The following is a 20,943-nucleotide window of genomic DNA, read 5'->3' as shown; positions in this document are numbered from 1 at the left end:
GTTGGAAAGAGGCTTGTTATGGACCAGCAGAGAATGCAAAGTCCCAGCTCTGCAGACAGCCCCTCAGGCTAAAAGGCAGGTTACAGATCATTCAGAATTCACAGTTGGAGTTTAGACTCCCACTGCTCCTTGTCCTGATCAGCACACTCTGTGGGAGGTCACTGAACCTCACCTAACTTCACCTGAGTTTGGTTGTCCTACAGTCACTCTTCATGAATCACTTTTCATTTTCTTTAATAGAGGCCAAATTAACTTCTGGGTACTGAACTAAGCCCAGTGTCTGGTGGGATGGGTAATGGAGCTAAAGAGAAGTGCCCCTTGGCCAGTGAGAGTAGCCCCTTGTGCCCAAGAAAACAAGAAGTTCAAACTCTAGAAAACCTCACGTTCAGCTGAGTTAAATTAGTCGATGATATTTAAATTAGCTAGCTATTTTTCTAAATTGGTGTTTCAGTGGAATTCCAGGAAAATGTAGATGGAAGGGAAAAAACAGAGTTAGGAGAGAGAAATTTAGGATAATTTGAGAATTTATTTTTGGAGAGTCACTAGAAACATTTTATAATTACAGAGCAATGCTCTTTATTTCAGCCTAAGTTTTCCAGGTAACCAACATATTTGCACCACAAGACAGTATCTATTGCCCAGGCTGGAGTGCAGTGGCATGATCTTGGCTCACTGCAACCTCCGCCTCTGAGTTCAAGCGATTCTCCTGCCTCAGCCTCTTGAGTAGCTGGCATTATAGGCACCCACCACCACACCTGGCTAATTTTAGTATTTTTAGTAGAGATGGGGGTTTCACCGTATTCACCCGGCCAGTCTCTAACTCCTGATCTCAAGTGATCCGCCTGCCTCAGCCTCCCAAAGGGCTGTGATTACAGGAATGAGCCACCGCACCTGGCCTAGATCAGAGTATTATGTGCTTCTTTTGAATGCTAAAAGGACTTATTAATATCAGATGTAAAATCTTGGAAAGCTTCATTGTTCCTGGCTGAGGAAAGAGCACCTTGGCTAATCAAGCCACTTTCCCCCATTATGTTTCACTACTGAAGTGGGAGCTTGTCATTTTATTAGCAGGCCTCCTCACCAGGAAGGAACAAGTCGCTCTGTTCATTTTTCATCTGTGATATGGCATTTCAGTGCTTACAGACTGGAACAAAACAATATGCAATAAAAGAGGGAAAGAAATTCTCTCCACTTAGCCTACAAAATTCCCAGAGATGACAGTTGTGCTGTTGATCTCAAATGACACATTATCAGATAAAGATGTGGTGTGTCAATACAGCCTGAAAGGATCATACTTAAATCGATCTACTCGAACATTAACTTTCAATGCATAAAAGATCTTTTAAAAACACGGTCCTTCTTGCATGCGTGTTCTGCCTGCTCAATTTTTGCATTATTGCTAACAAATGAAACCGGTCATCAATGATGAAAGACAATTAAAATCTTCTCATAAACATTAGCTGATGCATCCTCAAGTACATGTATATTGGGAGACTATTGAGAGAGGCAGGAAGACTGTGGAGAGAGACAAAGAGAGTGAGGGAGAGATTGCGTCACTGAAGGTTTGGGAAAGAAAAATGCTGGAAGGGGGTGCTCTTTGGGGACAAGGACTTGGCAGTGGCGCGTGGTGGAATGTGGGTAGCAGTGGGTGCGGGGAAGCCTGGTCTTGTGGAACTGATTTCTTTGAAACTGGATTCTGCTCCCCAAAATGTTCCCTTTTATTTTCAGGTGTCTGGAGCAGGCTGGCAGCTGTGATCTGGGGAGAAGGTGGCATCGAGAGACAGCTTTTGAAGAGGGAGTGTTGAGACGTCAGAGCAGCCAGGGAGGGTGGGCAGTCAGGTTTTCCGCCTCTCCTTCCCCCAGGTCTAGACCCGCCTTCCCCCAGATGTGGTCCGGGGCCACTCTCAAGCCTGTAACTGGTCTCCCTGTGGCTGCTTTTGCCTGTTCCCGTCAGTTCTCACCCAGCCCCCGAGGCAGCCGAGCACCTAAATCTGCCCATGTGCTGCCCTCAGAGCATTCCCTAGATGCAGTCCTGCCTGATGTCCCCTCCCATCTGCCACCTTCAGCTCATAGCCTGGCCCCATAGTCTCTTGTGGTCTTGTGCCTTTTCTGGCCCTTAAACATGCTATTTCTTCCCATCCTCCAGACTTTTTTCATGACGTTTCCTCTGGAATGTTCCTCCTGTGGCTGTCTCTCTCCTTCACATTCAATTTAAACGTTGTTCCTTTACAGAGGCTTCCAGAGAAATGGGTGCTGCCTATAATCCCCCATCTTAGGCCTCATTTTCTTTTTTTTTTTTTTTTTTTTTTTTTGAGACGGAGTCTCGCTCTGTCACCCAGGCTGGAGTGCAGTGGCCGGATCTCAGCTCACTGCAAGCTCCTCCTCTCGGGTTCACGCCATTCTCCTGCCTCAGCCTCCCGAGTAGCTGGGACTACAGGCGCCCGCCACTTCGCCCGGCTAGTTTTTTGTATTTTTTAGTAGAGACGGGGTTTCACCGTATTAGCCAGGATGGTCTCGATCTCCTGACCTCATGATCCGCCCATCTCGGCCTCCCAAAGTGCTGGGATTACAGGCTTGAGCCACCGCGCCCGGCCAAGCCTCATTTTCTTCAAAACTCTGCATCCTTTGTCTGACCCATGGTGTGAGCCTGTTCACCTGCTTAGTTTTTATCTCACATTAGAACTGAAGTTTGGCTGGGGCTGGGCAGTGGCTGTCCTGTCCAATCCATGTCTATGGCACCTCACAAGGATCATTTTGAGACTCTGACAAAAGCTAAGAACTTCCTAGAGAAATGCACACACATTTCTAGATGTAACAGCAGCAGTGCCATGGTTCCCCCGGGCAGCGACCATGTGAAGAACCACCACCACCCTAGAAGGTCTTTTCCAGCAAGACTGAAGACGGGCTGGATACAGAAATCGTTTTGCTCAGAGAAAATGTAAACTGCCTTAAGGTCGAAAGAACTTCTTTTTTCTCCTCCTCCTCCTCCTCCTCCTTCTTTCTTTCTTTTTCTTTTTTTTGATGGAATCTCGCTCTGTTGCCCAGGCTGGAATGCAGTGGCACGATCTCAGCTCACTTCTCCTGCCACAGCCTCCTGAGTAGCTGGGACTACAGGTCCCCGCCACCACGCCTGGCTAATTTTTTGTATTTTTAGTAGAGACGGGGTTTCACTGTGTTAGCCAGGATGGTCTCGATCTCCTGACTTTGTGATCCACCTGCCTCGGCCTCCCAAAGTACTGGGATTACAAGCGTGAGCCACTGCACCCAACCAAGAACTTCATTTTCTAGAGCAGAAGCCAGAGTGGCAGAAAACACATTTTTCCATTTTTAGGGGAGGGCCCTTTGGCTGCTCATGGAGATGGTCAGAGGTACAGGATGGACTTTGGCCAGTGTGCACTGGGGTGGTAACTGGGACAATAAGAACTGTGTGGTCTGCTCAGCATGGAAAGGTGCTAGGAGGGACTTTGGCCGGTGTGCACTGGGGTGGTAACTAGGACAATAAGAACTGTGTGGCCTGCTCAGTGTGGAAAGGTACAAGGAAGCCTCCATGGGCCTCAGCATCTCAGGGTGTCCTTTCATGTTGTTTCCTTCACTGACTTTGTGAATTCCTTCATTTTGATGATCTTTGCTAAAATTCTGCTTCCAGGGGAGAGCTGGGAGCTGGGGGAATAGGAATGGGCCTTGGTGGAGGAGGAGGGAGGAAGAGGAGGGAGGAGGAAGAGGGAGGAGGAGGGAGGAGGGCAGGGAAAGAAGAGGAGGTAGGAGGAGAAGAAGGGGAGGAGGAAGAAGAAGGAAGGGGAGGGGGAGGAGGGAGGAGAAGGGGGCGGAGGGATGAGGAGGGAAGAGGGGTGAGGGAGAGGGGGAAGGAAGGAGGAGGGAAAAGGAGGAGGAGAGAGGAGGAGGAGAGAGGAAGGGGAAGGAGGGAGGAGGAGGAAGTAGTAGGAGGGAACAGTATGAAGAGGGAGAAGGAGGGGAAGGAGGCAGGAGGATGAGGAGGGGAGAAGGAGGGAGGAGGGGAGAGAAAGAGGGAGGAGAAGGGAGAGGAGGGAGAAGGAGGGAGGAGGAAGAAGAGGAGGAGGGAGGAGAGGGAGGGAGGAGGAGGAAGAAGGAGGAGGATGAAGAGAAAAGAGGAGGAGGGAGGAGTGTGAGGAGGGAGGAGAGGAGGTGGGAGGAGGGATAAAGAGGAGGGAGAAGGGGGAGGAGGGATAAAGAGGAGGGAGAAGGAGGGAGGGGGAGAAGGGGGAAGGAGGAGGAGAGAGGAGGGAGAAGGAGGGAGGAGGACAGAAGAGGAGGAGGGAAGAGAAGGAGGGAGGATGAGGAGGAAGGAGGAAGAAGGAGGAGGAGGAGGTCTTCACACCCAGCACCTTTCTACCCGTGTTTGGGAACTTCACTCACTGTCCTCTGTGTCTTTTCTGGCTCCCCAGGACAGCTGCTGTGAGAGGACCCTATGACCCCACTGCCGATGCTGTGGGCTGGATCATCAGTCACCTGGATCACTGGACCCAAGGTGGGCAAGAGTGCTTTGTGGGGCTTTGGAACTTGGAATTGAGAAAGTCAGCCTCCTTTAGGTGTCTGAAGTTTTAACACAAAACTGCGGTTTCCGCCACGTGGGCTAAAGAAGGGAAGGGAGCTGGGTGGGGTGGTGGGAGGGGAGAGAGGCTCCTGAGAGCACCCTGCCTCCAGCTTTCTTGAGATTCATTGATGCCTGAAGCCTAGATGGATTCTTACTGTTGAGTTATTGAGACACTTCATGATTCTTTAAATACGTCCCCCTTTTTGCTTATACTTGAGTTGGGTTTTTGTTATTTGTAACCCAAAGAATTTGCACTGTTGCAACTTCAACGGATTCAGAGTCAGGTCTGCCCAGGGCATGACCCCAGCCCCATCGAGAGGAGCACTGCCCATCAGGGCTCCTGAAAGCAGAGGCACCGTGGGGTGGATCTGTGAGGTCTCTGAACCACCGAGGGCGGGACAAGAAAACTGGAAGCACCAAAGGCCAGGAGTGGGTCAGCCGTCTTGCCTAAAAAGGAGGTCAGGAGAACACATCTCGGGGGACTTCAACCTGGGACACAGCCTTGAGACACTAGTGTTTCTGCTTTGGCACCAGAGTGTCTGATCAGCTACGGTCCCTCTGTGAGTCAAGGAGTCCCTGTGTGAGCTGCATTAAAGGAATTACATTGCTTTACAGGACGAATGGTGTAGAATGATCAGCTAAGACCTACCTCTGATGAGTGTCCTTTGGATTCGTGGAGTTAGTTAAGGACTCAAGAATAGAACCAGGGGTAGTGACTACCAGAAAGCCTTAGCTACGAAATCAAAGTGAATAGAGTGCTAGGTGGGCATAATGTAGAGGGGAAAAAGTCAAGCTCACACCAGGAAAAAGGAATTACAATTTCAAAACATGGGAATACTTGTGGTCTCAGAGAGGAACGCGAAGCATGCCTGGCAGCAGGCCGAGCCCCACAGCCTTTCCCGGCATTGTGCCCTCTTCCCTACAAATCTCACTTGAACGACACCCAGGAGAGGTGTGAGAAGGGTAGGCTGCTCTTTTTTTTTGTTCTTTTTTGGAGATGGAGTCTCCCCCTGTTGCCCAGCCTGGAGTACAGTGGCGGGATCTTGGCTCACTGCAAGCTCCGCCTCCCGGGTTCACACCATTCTCCTGCCTCAGCCTCCCCAGTAGCTGGGACTACAGGCGCCCGCCACCACGCCCGGCTAATTTTTTGTATTTTTAGTAGGGACGGGGTTTCACCGTGTTAGCCAGGATGGTCTCGATCTCCTGACCTTGTGATCCGCCTGCCTCGGCCTCCCAAAGTGCTGGGATTACAGGCGTGAGTCACTGCGCCCGAACGGCAGGCTGCTCTTTAGGGGCAGCTGGTAGCTTGATGCATCCACATTTGATTTCCTCCTCCAAAGAGGCACCTTCATCTTGGATGACTACATTTAAGAGTTGGCAGAGACCTAAGAGGTTACCTGGGGTCCTTTAGCAAGGATTCTAGAGTGGGCTTTCCTTGTTCCACAAGTTCCTGACATTGGACATGAAATGTCTGTGGAGCTCTAATTAGGCAAAAGGAGTCAGACTGCCGGGACCAAGGGAAAGCAAAAAGAGAAAGCAGGTAGGCTGTAAATCTGCCCTTCTTCATGGTCCAGGACACGTGGCCCTATGGCACAAATAACTCAGTTGTTTTCTGCTCCTAACTTATCACCAGACCCTTGGGTGATAGAAAAATGCAAGTTATAAGGCTAGGAGATCAAGACCAGTCTGACCAATATGGCAAAACCCCATCTCTACTAAAAATACAAAAAATTAGCTGGGCGTGTTGGTACATGCCTGTAATCCCAGCTACTTGGGAGGCTGAGGCAGGAGAATCACTTGAACCTGGGAGGTGAAGGTTGCAGTGAGTGGAGATCGCATCACTGCACTCCAGCCTGGATGACAGAGTGCGACTCTATTTAAAAAAAAAAAAAAAGTGCAAGTTAGCTCACCGCAACCCTGATGTTACCAGCACTGGACAAAGCCCTCCCCAGCACACAGCACAAGCACCAGCCTACAAAATCTCCAGCAAGGCTTTGTCTCTTTGCAGTCTGCTCCCCTCTTGCTAATTTGCCCCTTGTACCATTGCAGTGTATTTCTGTACTTACTTTTCCTAGTAAATCTGCGTTTTTTGTTTTTTGTTTTTTAAAGAGTCTTGCTGTGTCACCCAGGCTGGAGTGCAGTGGTGTGATCTCAGCTCACTGCAATCTCCACCTCCTGGGTTCAAGCAGTTCTTGTGCCTCAGCCTCCCAAGTAGTTGGGACTACAGGCGTGCACCACCAGGCCTGACTAATTTATGTATTTTTTAGTAGAGACAGGGTTTCGCCATGTTGACCAGCCTGGTCTTGAACTTTTGGCTTCAACTGATCTGCCCACCTCAAATCTGCCTTTCTTTACCTACAAATGTCTTGGTAAATTTTTACTGCCTACACAATACTGACCTAACATAGTTGCTACCTGTGACAATGTTGTGTGTCACATTACTGGGGAAGAAGGTCTGTGGCTTTCATCAGGTAGTCCCAGGACTTGTCACCTTCAGCTAGTTCAAATCCACTCTCCAACCCAGTCACTGGGGATGAAGAGAGAGAGACCTGAGGAGAGGAGTGTGGGTGAAGGTTCTGTGGGCGGGCAACAGCAAGGCCTGGATGAGGAACAAAATATACTAAGACCTGGATTGCTGTTTCCCCCATTATTGTGTCTTTTGAAGACACTGGAAGGACCCCAAGGAAGCTTAATTTTGGAACTTAGAGAAGTGTGACAGATGTAAACCATGCTTTTCTTAACTGGGAATTAATAAGTAAACAGGAACTCCCCAGCTTCTAGAATGGAAGAGGATATTAGGATACTCCTGGTCATGACTTTGTATTTTAAAATACTACTTGCCAATGTTCTCAAAGTTTTGTATAAATATTAACTCATTAATCTTCATATTTGTTCCATAAGACAGATTTTTGTTTTTTTAGTTTGAGAATTACACTTCTACTTCCACTAGCTTTAAGGCATCTTAAGTGTTAAAACTCATCGTGTAAAACAAGATACCTAAAAATAAATTTAAAAATATATCTAACAGGAGGAAAATAATCTGAGATGCTGAATTTGGCATTCAGATTCCTACTTGCAAAAGAAAAACAAAAGCAAAAGCAAAACCCACAGCTTTCATTTTCCATTTATGTACCCAAGAAAAACTAGCATTGTCCACGTTGCCATAGAAGAAACACAGGAGCTTCTTTAACGTGTGTTCTTAGGTACATAACTTGGCACTTCTCCCTTGGTTTCCCTGGTCATAGAATGAAGGTAGAAATGAGTAATGCCCCTTCCCAGGGAGAGCAGGAAGCGCAGTAATTAGCACAGAAGAGGCTTCACCAGCAGGATACCGCGCAGGCGAGCCCTCCCGAGAGATGAAGCAAAGTGAGGAAATTTTGTTCCAGGGTCATGAGAATTATTTTCAGTAGCTTCTTTCCATCTTCCCAGAGTCTTCTGCAGAGATCAGCCCTCATCTGATCTCAATTTCTCACGAACTGCCCTTTCAGCTCCTCCTCCTATTGTGGTAAATGACTCCTCCTGATATGGTTGGGATACATGTCCTGTCCGAATCTCATGTTGAATTGTTAATCCCCAGTGGTAGAGGTGGGGCCTAGTGGGAAGTGATTGGATTTTGGGGGTGGATTTCTCATGAATGGTTTCTCTTGGTACTGTCCTCATGATAGTGAGTTCTCACAAGATCTGATTGTTTTAAAACGTGTGGCATCTTCCTCCTCTCTCTTGCTCCTACTCCAGCTATGTGATATGCCAGCTCCTCCTTCACCTTCTGCCATGATTGTAAGTTTCCTGAGGCCTCCCCAGAAGCCAAGCAGGTGCCAGCATTATGCTTCTTGACAGCCTGCAGAACTGTGAGCCAATTAAACCTCTTTTCTTCATAAATTACCCAGTCTCAAGTGTTTCTTTATAGCAATGAGAGAAAGACCTAATACACCTCCCCAGTGCCCAAGCCCCCTCCTGTTTTGGTGCCTGAGTGCTGTGACCCCACACTGCAAACCTACCACGTGTCAGTCATGGCCCTGGAAGATAACACAGATGTCTCATGTGGTCAGCATAAAAACTCTTTGAGGAAGTAATGCATAGTTATGTTGCCAATCAGGGAATTGATACCTAGCAACTCCCTTATTTCCTTTAATCTTCCCTCAATTCTTGCAACTCTATCTTCTCTAAGATCACCAATGACTGCAAAGTATGGTAGGAAACATGCCAAACTGATCAGTTAATTTTTATAAAATACATGTTTAGGTTTTCTGAATATACAAGTAATACACATCCTTTGAGAGGACATAAAAACTACAACAAGAATATAGATAATTATGAGAACACCTCTAATCACACCAGAGATGTAGCAACTCTGGAGGTGTGTTGCTTTAGTCTTCCTTCAAGAAAAATCTTGCCATTGAAGTGCAGTTAGCAGATGGACTCCAGCTGTCAGCATCTTCAAGACCCGCCTCAGTGTTGGAGAAGCCATATTCTTCCTGGATGGCCCACAGCCAATGATTGAGTATGCTGGGGATACCATGACTGATCAATTTCTGCCCAGTCTAAGACGATTCTAATGGGCAGTCTTCTCTTCAGAGTTCCCCTTGGGTTGGCAGGGGCCAGAAGACTTCACTGGAGTGTGATGTTCCCTGTTCCATGGGAAGACCTGAGGACACACTGTTTATGAAGGCCATTGGGAATGTGTGGGTGGAGGGGTACCAGCATCACAGAGAATTAACTGATTACTTTTGGTAAAAATGGGAGTAACTCTAAAAAAGATTGCATTTCAGTAGAAAACTATAGTGCACCTGTTATCAAAGTATAGTCCTGCTCATTTTCTTTGAGGTTTTATCTCTCTGTGAATTTAACTAAATCTATTGGAAGCCAAAATAAAATTGTAAGGCCCCCCAATCATCTGAGTGGACCTCTCGCCATGGCCAAGGGCATTCCAAAGTTGGTTCAGGCCATGACACAAAAGGGGTGTTGAACCTGCCTCATTATACTCTCCTCCCTTCTGGAATTCGGGAAAAGCTGATCAGTATTAACATCAACACAGATCCTAAGTCTGATAAGGAACATTCACAATCTATTCTCTCTTAAGCCTGCTATCTGGAGGCTTCATCTGCATGATGAAACTTTGGTCTCCACAGCCCCTTATCATCATAACCCAGATATTCCTTTCTATTGATTCCAGGTCTTTGATAATAACTCTTTCAACCAATTGCCAATCTAACTGCCTTTCCAGATGGAAGCAATGTAAATCTTACAAGTATTTGATTGACGTCTCACATTGCCAATCTAACTGCCTTTCCAGATGGAAGCAATGTAAATCTTACAAGTATTTGATTGACGTCTCACGTCTCCCTAAAATGTATAAAACCAAGCTCTACCCTGACCACCTTGGGCACATGTTCTCAGCATTTTCTGAGGGCTGTGTCACGGGCCGTTAGTCACTCATATTTGGCTCAGAATTTCAATTATTTTACAGAGTTTCACTCTTTTCATCAACATGGGAAACATTCAACTGCCGTCTTTATTCCACTATCTAAAGATGCTTCAATCTCAAATCTAAAATCTTGACTAGCTGCCTTTTGGCAGATAAGAAAGACCGTAATTTGCTTCAAATGTTAACCTTTGTTTTTCTTTTGTTTTCGTAGAACAATACTTTGAATTCCGATCAAGCAATGCCATCTGAAATGAACAATTTAGCCTCAACAGTACTCCAAAACAGAAATTCTTGATACCTTAACAACTTAATAAGCAACAAGTTTGTGCTATGATGAAAAAAGTTGTTGCTATGTTAATAAATTAGAAATTGTTGCCCTATATCTAAAAGATCTTAATGAAAAAATATGAACTTTTTTCTTTTTTTAGATGGAGTCTTGCTCTGTTGCTCAGGCTGGAGTGCAGTGGTGCGATCTCCACTCATTACAAACTCCGCCTTCCTGGTTCAAGGGATTCACCTGCCTCAGCCTCCCGAGTAGCTGGGATTACAGGCGCCCACCACTGCACCCAGCTAATTTTTGTATTTTTAGTAGAGACGGGGTTTCACTATGTTGGCCAGGCTGGTGTCGAACTACTGACCTCGTGATCCACCCGCCTTGGCCTCCCAAAGTGCTAGGATTACAGGCGTGGGCCACTGTGCCTGGCCGAATTTTTTTTCTTAATCAGAAAAGCATTGCCTCTTCTGCTGATTTATTCAACTGGTTAAATCTTGACTCCAGGAAATCTGCTCAGAGGAAGTTTTTCAGTCCTCCGCAATTATTCTCTGTATGGCTATTGGGTTTACCCCTGGTGTATCATATGCTCCCAAGGGTTTTAAATGCTCCCCAGCAGCCATTTGAACATCAAATGATTGCCATCCGGCTCAGACAACTTGAGGAAACCAACACCAATCATGTAATTCCTGGCAGTGAGATGACTTTGAACCCCAGCATATCTTTTGATAACGGTAACATCTTCCTGACTCTTCGTCCCAACAAGTGCATCAATAGTGCTAAGCGAGAGGAAAGCTGTGCCATTTGGTCACACTCTCGGCTTGCTGAAGGAAAGACCGAGGTGAGGAGAAATGTTAAAAGAAAAAAATTAAAATGAAGACTCAGGCCTGAAAAATTTCTGAACAAACAAAATCAGGTAGGTCTTACAAATATCTTCAATTTTGCTTAAATTGCAAGTGTAAGTAAAACAAAACTTGCGTCATTTCTGATAAATGCTTGATTAGAACTAAAACATAACCGCAGCCAACTAATGTATGATAAACATCCAACTAACATATGATTTTGTGATTTTCCATCAAGATACTTAAAAAAAGGCAATTTTGTAATTGCAAACCCATCAAATAATTTCTTTATTTTGCTTCCATATTTACCCCATAAATACTTGCCCCAGGCAATTTGCCACTGGAACACTAAATCTTTTTTAGTCTGGTGTTCTCTAATTCAGGAATTGCTTCTTAAGTAAACTCTTTATGATTTTATTATGCCTCACATTTTTCTCAAATGCTTTCTGAGCTTAAAAATGATATCTAAATAAATAAAAGTAAAAAAAATTGTGACTATAAAAACTGCAAAATTCAAAAGGCAAACAACAGACGGGGGCAAAGTAGTTCTAACAAATACTAAACATTTGTTTTCTGACACTGGGGCTGTGAATAATATTTTCTATTTTCCATGTTTTCTGCAATATGGTTACACAACTCTTCCAAGACATTTATATATTCATTTAGAAAAAAGAGGAAAAAATAGCATTTTTAATTTTTCTGAAAGAAACATAACTTGTAAAACTGGCAGTTTAAGGAAGTATTGAGAGAAAGGACTTCAGAACACTAAATAAAAGAAAATCTATTTGAACACTATGTCTAAACTATATTCAAGTGAAATGAAAAGAACAATTTTAAGTTTTGAATTATTTCTTTTTTTCTTTTCTTTTTTTTTGGTGAGATGGAGTCTTGCTCTATTGCTCAGCCTGGAGTACAGTGGCATGATCTTGGCTCACTGCAACTTCCTACTCCCAGGTTCAAGCAATTCTCCTGCCTCAGCCTCCTGAGTAGCTGGGATTACAGGTGTGCACCACCACACCCAGCTAATTCTTGTATTTTCAGTAGAGATGGGGTTTTGTCATGTTGGCCAGGCTGTTCTCAAACTCCTGATCTCAGATGATCTGCCTGCCTTGGCCTCTCAAAGTGCTGGGATTACAGGCATGAGCCACGGTGGCTGGCCTGAATTACTTTTTTTTCTGTCTAGAAAGAAAGTGCTGCTGTCATGCACGTTGAATATGGGTTTACTTCTCTAAAAATCGTAAGAAGGAAAACTCTTTAAGTAGACACACAAACATTCCAAGAAGCTAAACATAGAAGTAGAGTTTTCATAGTCCTTTTGCTAAACAGATGGTAACCAGTGACTAGACAAGAAAATGGAAATTTTGATTTGACAAATGAACCAAAACAAAACCGCCATCCTTCCTCTAAGAGGCAGTGCTACTGGTTATGAGACACAAAGGGGTTGCATGGTAACTGGCAATGCCCGTTTCTCTCTGCTGCGTCTGCTGCGAATCTCTTTTCCCAGTTGTAACAAATGAGTAAGTATTCCGCTAGGGTGGATCATTAATTGAATTCCCTACTAGGCTGACTTCAGAAACTGGGAAGCCCTGAGCTTGGATTAGCAGCAGGGGTGCTTATGGTTTATGTGATTAAAATGATTTAGCCAGGTCTGGAAGAATGTCATTATGCTTCTTAGTGTCATTCAGGAGGTCTGCCAGGGACAGGGACAGGGACAGGGAGGCTAACCTTGCAGTGATGTTTCATTTGAACAGTGACAAGGAACATGCAATGTAAGAAAAATGCTGTAAGTCACAGCAGATTGTGCACGCAGAGACTCAAAGCCTGTGGTTTGGGAATTAGAATCGCAGGCATTTGAAGAGGCTGGGTTGTTGATGCTAATGAATCCCTCCAACAATTTCCAAGGAGGAGAATCATCTGGGGACTGCTTCAGCTCAACAGACCCACTGGCTTTCAGAAGAACCCTGACTTGCTCTGTGCCAGCTTGCTACCTAGGCTGTCCTTGAAAACAGCAAAACAATTCTACTAGTCTCGTAGCTCGTGGGTATATCCCCTCCCGCAGCTCCATCAGACCCGTGCTGGGCATCTTATCCAATGTGCCTGACAGTGACAGGGCTCAAGGGAAACCAAAGAGGACAGGGAACAAATAAATCTCTTCCCTGATCAGCCCTCAGCCCTCAGCCCTCAGCTGTCTTCCAATTTGGGTTTTCCCAATGGAAGAGCCTTCTTGTTCTGGTGGCTGTTCTATGAGTTATCTTCTCTCTCATTAGGTTAGGCAGTGTATCTGGACCATCGCTACAGTGAGTGACGCACGGTTATTAATTCACTGCTCATGTCCTGAACCAGAGTTTATCATGGTGGTTGCCAAATGGTGGCTTTCTGATTTCATGATTCCATGTACCCGTGTTAGTTGGTATTCCACCGTAAGAAGGAGATGTTTTTCTTTTTCCCTTTGTTTGTTTGTATCAGTATTTTGTCTCTATTTGTTTTGATGCTTACATTGTCCCAGATTTGGCTAGTGGAACAGACAAGATGGCCTCATGTCCTTTGATAGGTTTTCATCGTTCTTAGCACACATTCTTACCTCCAGGCCTCCAGGCACAGCAGGATGTGACAGGCTGTGTTGAAGTTTTCTACCTTCAGATCTGAAACCAGCCATTTCTCTAAGAAGCCCTGTTTTCTCTTCTCCCCTCTATCCTCCCCTCCCTTCCGCTCCTCTCCTCTTTTTCCCTCCCCCCCCTTTCTTTTTCTTTTTTTTTTTTAGTGTCTAGAAACCAAGATCTTGCTGGAAGGCTTGCTTGTTACCACTTGGTATCACTGTTCCTAGGCTCTCAGCAGAAGACAGAACAAAATAAATATTTATATCAATATCTATGTATCATCTATCTATTCAGCCATCTATCTACCTCCCTATTTATCTATTTTAAATATCATGTAACCTGATACGTCCAATACATGACTTCAGAGTTCACTCTAAACTTTCCCAATCTCCTTATTTATAATTTCCTTCTCAGAATTTGAGAAATACGTTTCCCAAGATGCACAATATATTGACTTATTTCCTCAATGCTAATGTATAGAGAGTAGTCTCCAAAGTGCTAACTCATACCACTGAGAAAAACTAACCTTCCAGCTAGAGTTCAGTATCTGTTTACTCTTCTTTCTGTTGCCAGCCTAAGGACAGTTAAAGTACTGTGTTCACATGGTATTTGGGTGTGTCCTTTTTCCTCATCCTTCAGTGTGGTGGTGGTATTCATTTGAAATCACATAATAATGAAGTTGATTTGTTGCTGTTTGTATTTTATTGGTAGTTGTTTTCCCATTTCTAATGATTTTAAGCATATGAAACATTAATATGGTTTTAATAGTCAGAACTAAACTCAGGAAGGCCCACGCCCTTCCCTATCCTTTTCATCCCATTCTCTGGAGGTGACCAATGCCAACAGTTCCTGGTTCCTTCCCGTGTTACTTTACACAAATGATCTAATACATATGTATTTTATTACCCCCTTTCCCTTGGCCTCTTTTAAAGTTCACCTTTTTTTCTTAAACTTAATAATCCTTCTGGAAATCCTTCCAGCTCTTTGTATGGAAATCTTTGATTCTTTTGTACAGTCTCATGGTACTCTGCTATGTGGATGTACCATAGTTTATTAATCCACAGTCTTAGGTGTGGGCATGTAGGCTGTAATATTTGGCTATTACAAGCAGTGCTGTAAAGAATCATCTTGGCTTAGATTTATAGTTCAAAAGGTAAACACATTTGTAGTTTTGTTGGATATTGCCAACTTCCCTTCCATAAAGGTTGTACCAATTTTCATTCTGATTACCAATATCAGAGAGAGCCTGTTTCCTCACAGTTTTGCCAATATAATGTGTTGTCATACTTGTAAATCTTTGCCACTCTGATGTATGAGGAATGGAAATCTTATGTAGTCTTCTTTATTTTTATTTTGGGGGCTGTATATATCTTCATTTATTTAGATCTTCAATTTCTTACAGCAACATTTTGTAGCTTGAAGCTACGTAGAGGCTTTGCACATAATTTGTTAAACTTATTACTAAGCATTTATCTCTTCCTCTTTATGTCTGGCAAGATTTCCACTTTTCTATTGATGAGCTGCAGGGTGTTAGCCACGTGCTTTGAAGAAAGTGGTTTGACAATTTTCTTTTTAGCCTTTGCATAGGTAATCAATTTGTTTTACTCCCCAATAAAAAAGTGGTTCCCACCCCTGCCCCCGGCAAATATTCATTCTAGTGATGCATTTAGGATTACGGGATACCACTTCTAATTCTCTAACTGGCTACCTATCTCTTTCTAATTTAACCTTAGTTCTCACTGTATGAATATTGCTGTTTTACCAAAATGTTGGATTTCTCCCTTTTCAGTCCCTTTAGACAACATAAAAAATCTCTAAATTTATCAGAAAAATCATTCCATGGGGCCCAGTGTCAATTCATGCTAGATTTTTATTGCTGCATTTCACTTACTGTTGTGTTGAATCTACAGATCAGCAGAGGAATAGTGGACATATTTATAACATAAAATCTTTAAATCTCTAAATGGTATTTCTCCTTTTTCTTAGGTATTCCTAAATATCTTTCTGTAGAGTTGTGACATTTTATGGCTGAATTTGGAGGTCATTAGGAACGTTTCCATGTTGAGCTTCCAATGCGTGATTGTGATTATTTTTCCATTAGTTAAGGAGTTTTAATTACTTTTTATTTTCGAGGAAAATTTTGCTTTCTTTTATAAGCTCTATTGAGGTATGTTTGACATAAAAATGCATGTATTTAATGTAAACATTTTGATGAGTTTGGACATATGCATACACTTGCGATGCTGTATCAGTGTAGTTTTTTTTTTTTCAGATGGAGTCTCACTCTGTTGCCCAGGCTGGAGGGCAATGGTGTGATCTCTGCTCACTGCAGCCTCTGCCTTCCTAGTTCAAGCGATTCTCCTGCCTCAGCCTCCCAAGTAACTGGGATTACAAGTGACCGCCACCACACCTGGCTAATTTTTGTATTTTTAGTAGAGACGGGGTTTCACCGTGTTGGCCAGGCTGGTCTCAAACTCCTGACCTCGTGATTTGCTCGCCTCAGCCTCCCAAAGTGTCAGTGTGGTTTTAATTTGCATTTCTCTTTTATAAGAATGAAAGCATTCTCATTTCTGTGGGTCATTTTTGTATCTTTTTGTAAATTGTATCTTTTGCCCATTTATCTATCAGGCTTTTGGTCACTTTCCTCTTAATTTTAAAGAATTATTTATATTAGGACTATTATACTTTGTCTTGATATACATTATGAATATTTCCTACTAATTATCATTTATGTTTTGACTTTATTTATGATGATTTTGCTGTGCAAAAGATTTTTTTATATTTATGGAGTCAAACACAACAATCTTTACTGTGATTGCTTTTACAATTTGTGTCATAGTTAGAAAGCCTTTCCCTATACTAAAGTTGAAGAATTCCCCATGTTTATATGTAATATGTGTGTAGCTTCAAGATTTGCACTGAGATCTCTGATCCATTTAGAGTTTCTTCTTGCATATGGTGTGAGGTATGGATCTAATTTGAACTTTTCCCAAGTGTCTCCCTCATTGCCGTAGTGCTGTTTATTTAAAAGTTCATTTTTACTCTGGTTTTTCCAAATACTATCTAACATACACTACATTTTCACATACACTTGGGTCTACTTCTGGACTTTTAGTTTGATTCCACCTGTCTGGCTGTTTATTCATGCCCCAGTCCTCCACTGTTTCACTTATGGAGGCCTTCTAGCATGTATTCACACCTGGAAGGGCAAGATCTCATCATGGTATTTTTCTTTATCCTTAGTTTCCTAGCTATTCTTGCATGTTTAATTTGCCACATGAACTTCAGTATCAACTTTCGTAGCTTCATAAAACCACCTATTGATATTTTAATTGGAAGTTTGTTAAATTTACCAGTTTAACTTGTGGGAGGACTGAGATCTTTATGCTTTGAATGATCTTACACAAAGCTCATCTTACCACCTGCTTCCTCAGATCCTCCTGGTAGCAGTGTGCTAGCTGGGAAGCAGAAGCTGAGACAGAATTAGGAGATTGAATTAGGGATAGAAGAGGTTATTGGGAGGTTCATGCTTGTGAAAGGGACCAAAAGTAATAATTTGACACTGTTGGATGAAGGGAAGTGGATGGCAATGATATTCTGAGCTACATTATAGCAGAAAGCCACCAGCAAATAAAAAGTTGATAAATCAGAGCTGAGTGGTATATGCATAATATTTAGACATAAGGGATAATCATCAGGGAGAAAACATTAAACAGTGCTGCCTCTGGAGCAAAGGTTGAGGAGGAAGGAATGAAGCAGGAATTTATTGCCTTTATTAAAACTCTTGCAGAAGTTTTTGATTTGTTTAAACCAATGTGCTGGTTTTATTTTGTTAAACAATAAATCAGTTAAAGACATAAACTTGTATGCAGATTTATAATGATCATAAATTATCTCTTCATAGATAGATAACCCATTAAGGCCCAAGTGATAGCACTGCTGGGAGTAACCTCTAAAAATACAAGCAAAAATGCACCAACACTGACAAAGAGGGGAAGTGAAGGAAATGGTTAATTTGGAAGCTGGTTAAGAATACAATTTATTCCATGCATCAGTGTTCCAAAGTGAGAGGGGGATTTGTTAACCCCATCAGCTGGCTTCTTAATTAAATCCTTGCCTATCCAAGACCCATGGAGGCGTCAATTACCCTTATCCATGAAGTCATTCTCAGCACAAAAAAGATCCATTATTTAAATAACTCGCATCCTTCTTTGTGAAGGCGCTTTCTAGGCTGTCAGTGGATAAAACAACCAGTTAAAGGATAAAAAACCACACTTGCTCAAACAGCTGCTTTGTTTTTAATTGTTTTGCTGATTATTTTTGAATGGGATGGGTTATTTTGATGTCAGGTAGCTGTGGCCTCAGAATCCTTAAGTGGCTGGAGTCGAGTGATGTCAGTGGAGCTTGGCAGCTGCAGCTGATGCTGTGGGAGTCAGATGCTCCCAGTTGGGGTGGCAACAGTCAAGGAGGCTCAGATTTAACCCAGAAAGACACTGTGTAGTGGTGACAAGGGCCAGCTAATTACTGTCTTCTTTCCTGGAAGTGTCAATCTTATAATTTACTCTAAGAACAATCTTCATATAGAGATGAGTTGGACATACTCATTTATATATTCAAAATATGTCTGGTAGATTTCATTTCAAGTTCCAGCATCATTCAATTTGCAGTGACCCCTGCAGTGCACATTGAAAAGGATCTGCCATTGGTGTGTGGTAGGCAGGATAATGGCTCCCAGCTGTCCACAAGCTGGACCTTGTGACTACGTTACCTGACATAGCAAAAAGGACTTTGCAGACGTTCTTAAGGATAAGGACTTGGAGATGGGGAGAGCTTTCTTGGATTATTCAGGTAGACCAATGTAATCACATGAGTCCTTAAAAGTGGGAGAGGAGGTAAAAGAGGAGGTCAGAGAGATGGCAGCATGAGACAGACTCCACCCTCCGATGCTGAGCTGTAGGGGGTTATGTGCAGGGACCAGAGAGAGACCTCTGGGTGAGAAAGGCAGCCACCAGCTAAGAACCAACAAGGAAATGGTGACTTCAGACTTACAACAGCATGGAATTCAATTCTGCCAATAGCTAGAGTAAGCAGGGAATTTCCCCTGGAGTCTCTAGATGGGAGCACAGCCCTGTCAACACCTAGATTTTAACCAGATGAGATCTGTATTAGACTTTAAACTCACAGAGCTGTAGCTAATACATTTATGTGGTTTACATTAGGTTTGTGGTAGTTATCTCAGTAATAGAAAATGAATACAGTCTAATAAAAAATAAAAAAGAAAAAAAAAAAGAAAACGAATATAGCCAAGGCTGCGTTTTGAGTCAGATCAAATAAACCACGATTGATTAGTGATGTCTGCCAGGGGTACGGAACTGGAGTACTGCAGCACATGCCCTGGCCATTTGTCATCTGATGGAAAGTGTCCATCACTTGCTCAATGAAGAAATGAATGATGTAAAACAGTAAATGTGTTCCATAAATAAAAGAGGTGCCTAAGAGATAAGAGCTTAGCCCCCAAGACAACCTCCAGTCCAGGAGAACCAAGCCTTTTACCAAGGTTGGGGCAGTGGAGGGGGCAATGGAGGAGAGGGAGAGGTTCAGTTTGAGAACAGTCTCCATGTCCCATACTAGAGACTAACAATCTTGATGTTAATGCCCAGAGTTTTTGCTAAGTAAAAGAAGGGGGGTAGGGCTTTGTCATAGCAGTCCATTGCGAGGATTTGTTAAGGGGGTCAGAAGGAAAAGAAGGGCAGTTGCTTCCACTAACCATAGTTTCAGTGAGCAAATACATGGAAGAGCAAAGGGACAATACGGCATAGCCCTAGCGCAACGTCTTCACGCTGTCCTCTCACGATTCCAGCTCTAGGTGGTCCCAGGCACCTAAACCTCTTCACTGGAAGCCGGAGGAATGGCTGGGATGGTTGTGGTTGGCAATAGGAAAAAAGCCTCCAGAATTCTATGAAACACCTACATAAAAACTGCAGATGAAAACATTTACCCCATCTACTTTCTTAACTTAGGATAGGTAGCAAACCAGGTGGAGCTGAGACTTTGATTACACAACTGCCTCAAACACACTTATTATTGTTCCCTAGCAAAAGATCCTGATGCCCTCTTCCCAGCCCACCTACACATCAGAAAGGCAAGCTTTCTCCTGGCCTATCTCTCCCAACTCCCCAAGTTCAGTATAGAAGTTCTGAGTGGAGGGTGGCCTCACAGATGAACCCTGTAGCCACCCGCCTCACTGCCAGGCAAGACTGCCCCTTGATTTACAAAATTGCAGATGAAGTCTACATTGGTGCCTATAGGGATCAGTTCAGTTGCCCACTGAGGCAAGTGAGGAAACTGATTAATCATGTGTACAAGCTTCTTGGTCACCAAAACACACCCATGAACGGGACCTAGTACAAGTAGGATAAAGTCTCAATAGAGCGAGTGTAGGGCAGGGTAGGCAGTGTTCAAAACCAAACTAAGGATATAGAAGAGTAAGTGGAGAAATTCTCTTACCACGTAAAATATGAAAGATAAAAGGCCATGAAAATGTATCAAAGAAAAGATTGTAATAATATAAGGGAGAGACCCAGGAGCTGCAATGTCCATGAAAAAAAGTCTCCAGTGAGAATTATTGAAAGAAACATCCCACCTGGTCATAGCCTGCATTTCCAGTGTAGAGAGACAATCCTACTTGATTTCAGTTAGTAGAAAAGAGATAGTTTAGAAGGAAAGAAATCAAATTTTCATTAAGCTTCTCAGTTGCAACACAAAATGAAAGGCCAGTGATTTTTACAAGGTTCTAAGGAAAAAATGGCAACCTTGGAATTTTATTCCCAGTCTAATTATTCTTTACGTGGAAGGCCCAGTTATTTTCAAATATTTAAGAGCTCAGAAAGTATTCCACAGTTATTCTCATAAGAAAAGATTATTCAAGGAGGTAGTAGAGCAGAATGAAAAATAAATCAGAATGAAAACCTCACAAAAGGGGAGATGGAATATAAAAGAAACAGGATAAACGAAGAAACCCATCTAATTGTTAAATAAGTAACTTTCGATAATGTAGTGATACCATTAATACAGTTTTTAAGGAGGGGTTCTCAATAAAGAAAGGTCAGTCTTGAAGGAAAAATCAGAGCATTTCCATGGAACCTGGGCAGGCAAGGAGTATGGTAGGTGGAGAAAATAAGAAAATAAAAGAGTGACAAAGACCTTGTCTGGAAAAAAGAGGAGGCTATTGCTAT

General features: G+C 43.3%; 1 long non-coding RNA gene across 1 annotated transcript in view; it reads left to right on the top strand.

Annotated features, from left to right (window-relative positions):
• Positions 1-4,224: 4,224 nt before the first annotated feature.
• LOC114671448 (uncharacterized) overlaps positions 4,225-20,943 on the top strand; it is a 47,801-nt gene continuing 31,082 nt past the window's right edge. The window contains exons 1-2 of the long non-coding RNA XR_013401920.1: positions 4,225-4,507; positions 10,210-11,185. This is a non-coding gene — a long non-coding RNA (uncharacterized LOC114671448). The remainder of the gene's footprint in view (positions 4,508-10,209; positions 11,186-20,943) is intronic.

The sequence above is a fragment of the Macaca mulatta genome, chromosome 12, assembly GCF_049350105.2.
Source record: "Macaca mulatta isolate MMU2019108-1 chromosome 12, T2T-MMU8v2.0, whole genome shotgun sequence".
In the NCBI taxonomy this organism is placed as follows: domain Eukaryota; kingdom Metazoa; phylum Chordata; class Mammalia; order Primates; family Cercopithecidae; genus Macaca; species Macaca mulatta.
The sequence above is the reverse complement of the archived record's forward strand: the minus strand, read 5'-3'. Positions and strand labels throughout refer to the sequence as shown.